This window comes from Corvus kubaryi, unplaced genomic scaffold, assembly GCF_017639235.1.
Source record: "Corvus kubaryi isolate FWS band 111438036 unplaced genomic scaffold, C.kubaryi_AGA036_p1.0 37387, whole genome shotgun sequence".
NCBI lineage: Eukaryota > Metazoa > Chordata > Aves > Passeriformes > Corvidae > Corvus > Corvus kubaryi.
Genome location: NW_024581129.1, coordinates 1,885,642 through 1,889,749, shown reverse-complemented (window position 1 = coordinate 1,889,749; position 4,108 = coordinate 1,885,642). Strand labels below are relative to the sequence as shown.

The 4,108-nt window shown below is 51.6% G+C and overlaps 1 non-coding gene across 1 annotated transcript; it reads left to right on the top strand.

Moving 5' to 3' along the window:
* Positions 1 to 4,026: 4,026 nt before the first annotated feature.
* Positions 4,027 to 4,108, top strand: TRNAL-UAG. The gene has a single exon. It is a non-coding gene; the product is annotated as a tRNA-Leu (tRNA).

Here is a 4,108-nt window from a genome sequence, read left to right as displayed (position 1 = left end):
GGGAGCCGGGCACCGGGGCCGCCCCTCGCCGCCCGCGCCGCCTTCCCGCTCGCGGCCCTGGCCCGGCAGCGCCTCCCGCTCCCTCAGCGGTGCCGCGGGCACTCGCCGCGCCGTCTCACAGCGCAGCGGCGCGGGAAGCCTGCCAGGTGCTTTATTCCAGTGAGAAAACCGATGAAAATCTGAGCAGAACCCCCAGCTAATACCGTTAGGTGTTAGCGATGAGGGAATCCCGGGGCGGGTGGGGGCAGGAAGGAGAGCGGGTGTGCAGGTCTCCACGGCGCTGCGCACAGGAGCGCCATCCAAATTTGCTTTCATTTCTGTTCCCGTTGGGTGTGGAGCTGAAAGGAGGGGGTGTCTTGGGGCAGGTGCTCCCATGGGAAGCACTCGCTGCACGGCAGACCCCCGAAGAATCCAGCCCCGAGAGACGGCACAGGGAGCAGACGTGGGCAGTGACCACGGGGCCTGCCTGCACTTCAGGTTGGTCTTTTCAGCTAAATTAAATAGCAGGATTATGCACCAGATTTCACGTTCTGAAGACTACATTTCCTCAAAGCACCCACATTTGCTTTTTTCCTAAAACACAGGCTTTCTGGGTTGAAAATGCTCATGTTTAAGCTTTTCTTCAAGCTAGAATTTGTGGAAAATTTAAACAAAACTCCTTATCCCTTCATGAGTTACATGGAAATTAATGTAAATAGGTTCTGGCTTAATTGTATTACTTGGCAGTCTACAAAGAGTCTGCCTTTTTTACTGTTGTTCAATCCCTTATTCGTGTAAATAATTCTCATTAGTGCTTTTTACCATGAGTAGGTGTTACAGAGACTGGAAGATGTGCGTACGTCCTTTGTGACAGATGGATGGTCTCTTGCAGCATCACAGACAGAAAAATGCACAATCCCTATGTTCTCTGAAGAGAGCAGAAAAACACTGCTGCAATGCTCCTGCTGAGATAATTTTCAGAAGGAAGATTACCAATGTTTAATTAATAACACAGAACAGATGCTCTGACTCTCTGCCAGGAAAACCCGCCTGCCACCAGCATTACTTACATAAATTAAACTGTGTCCCAGCATGAGGACTGGAGGGAGCAGCACGCACGTGCAGGAACACCACCTGCAATTTGAGGGTACCTGTAATTTTGGCACTAATTTCCAGCACCATGCTGAGGGTGCAGCCCTCGTTAGAGAATGTCAAGCAGACACTTGACTGAGCCCCCGTTTAAAGCTGGTTCCTAAGGGCATATTTTTTCTCAAATTCGTGCAGAGTTTAAACTCAAAACACGTTTGCAATGTTAGTGATTGTGCAGAAAAACTCTTGAGATCCTGTTCATCTCCCAGCTGCACATCACTGTGGTAAATATTAGCAATTATCAATAACTGTGCACTTTTGCCCCATGAGCACCAGAACCGGCATCTCCTCATTTCTCATTCTGCTGTCAGCCCAGCTGAGCACCCTGAGGAGAGCAGCACCCAGCAGAGCTGATGTTGGGATGCTTCATGGCAGGGCCTGGGAGGAGCACAGACTTACCAAATGAATTCTGAAGGCCTAGGAGAAGCCAGGTGTCTGGTTCCCACTGTGAGAATGTGTTGATAACGGTTAAAAAATCACCACCTGCCATGGTAGGCTACTGATAACTGTGGAATGCTGTAGCTGGTGTGATACATGAGCACAACTGAACACGTCATGAGAGTAGCTCGTTTTAAACTCAGGCAAATCATGGAATCATTAAGGCTGCAAAAGACCTCCAAGGTTAAGAGCAACCTTCCACTGAATCCCACCATACCCACTAGACTGTATCACAAAGTGCCACATCTGCTTGTTTTTTGACCACTTCCAGGGATGGTGACTCTGCCACTTCCCTAGGCAGCCTGTTCCAATGCTTAATCCACTCTTTCAGTGAAGACATTTTTTCTAATATCCAACCTGAACTCCCCCAATGCAGCATGGGGCCATTTCCTTTTGTCTTGTTACTTGGGAGGAGAGACTGGTCCCCACCTTGCCACAACCTCCTTTCAGGTAGTTGCAGAGAGCCTCCTTTTCTCGAGGCTAAACACCCCCAGCTCCTTCAGCTGCTCGTCACAGGACTTACCCTCTAGACCCTTCACCAGCTCTGTTTCCCTTCTCTGGACACAAAATACTCGGCATTGTTTTGAATTAAAAGGAACCCAGTGGCACACAGCTGTCTTGTGCCATAAATCCTCCTGGAGAGCATTCTGCTCTAGTCTCAAGCTACACATTTCTCATGCTTTTACATAAGCCAGTTCTGCTACCCTGGTGCAAGGGTGTACTTATTCCCAGGTTTAAGCCTCGGGCTTTTCTTCTCTATAATATTTTCTTAAAAGAACAATCAGTGATGATGAAAAACTAAAGACATGTTGAAATCAGGTATAGGCCCAGACATGCTGTATCTTCCAGTTTTAGTTTGCTATTTATACATTATGTGTTACATCCTTTACACTTAAAGAGTTCTATTCCCTTTTTTGTTTTGTTTGAAAATATTAAAAATTAAGGAAATTAGTGACCTGCTAGTCTAGTACGTTATTCTTCCACTGAGTATGTTCAGCACTGCATGTATTTTTTTTTCCAAGAGCACTGTAGCTTGTAAAGTTTCAGTATGCTCATTTTAAATAAGGTTCCCTTTAGAAATCATTGCTCTAGGGAACTGTGGTTTTTGGAAGGAAAAAGAAGAGCACACCCCACATGATACTAACTTTTGGAGCAATTTTATTCTGCGTTCATTTAAATCTGCAGATTTAAAACTTTCCTTTAAATCAATCAATTCCCTGACAATTTGTGCCCTCATACTCCTATAACAATCTGCTCTTACAAGGTAAATCAAGTTGGTCACAAACCTCACTCCAGCCATATGGCAGGTGCATGTAACATACCTTGAACTTCCTGGAGCCACCAGTGCATGACTTTCTACAGGAAGAAGGGCAATGGTAGACATAATTTTTCCATATTGTTTTAATTGCATGGCATTTAGTATTGATATTTTTAGCTCTGTCCACAAAGTAATTATACAAATTTCTCCTGCAGGCCTCCCAGAACATGAGAATTCATCTTTCTACTCACCAGTGACAGCCTGAATCTGGCTCTGGATGCCAAACCCAGCTCTCTCATTGAGGTGGACAGGAAAAGCATGTGCTCACACCGTGCCTGAGCTCAGTGGCAGCAGGTAAGCGAGGCACCAATGCAGCAGGACGACACTCTGTGTCCAGGCAGCCCCGGCCACCAGCTGCCAGCGAGATAAAGGCAGCCGGGGCCTCCCGTGTTGGGTGGGAATGGTTCAGCTGAGGACACACTGCAATGCCAAGTGAGCAGCTGCCTGGGAAGGTCACCGGCCTCGCAGCGAGCTGGCAGCTCTTGGGCTGCACATGTGCTCTGGTGGGCAGGGAAGGCAGCGGGTGCCTGATACGGGGCAGGACGGACCCTTTTCACGGCTGGGAGCTGTGTGCAGACCTGCTATCGAGGCTGCCAAGGGACCGGCCAAGGCCTGCCCTCGAGCCTTTGTGTCCACGGCACAGCCATCGCTGGGGTTGCAGATCCGTGCGCAAAGCCCTCCCGAGGAGCAGCTGGAGCTGATCCGCCACCGGTGCACTCGTTGTGGGGCACAGTCCGCACGGCAGCGCTTTGCCGAGATGCTGGCCTGGGCCTGCCGCGGACAAAGTGCCCCGAGGCACGGCCCCGCAGCCGGAGCCCCTGGAAGACGGGGCCGAGGCTCAAGGTCTGGCCCAGCCCGAGCGAGGGAGCCGCAGCCACGCTGCGAGCCCGGGCGCGGGGCCGCGGCGCCACCTGTCGGGCAGGAGCAGGGACTGCGCTAGGCCGGGCTCGGCGGCGCCGCCGCAGCCGCGGGCACAGAGAGCGCCGGGCCTGGGCCGACGGCAGCAGCGGCGTTCCCGGAGCGCGGCGGGCGCTGCAGGCGGTGTGGTACCGCGACACGGGTGGGCAACATACAGAGATAGAGGGGGAGAACGGCGGCGCTGCCCCGTGAAAGAGGCCTGGCGGGCGGCTGAGGAGCCAGGCGGTAGCGTGGCCGAGTGGTCTAAGGCGCTGGATTTAGGCTCCAGTCATTTCGATGGCGTGGGTTCGAATCCCACCGCTGCCA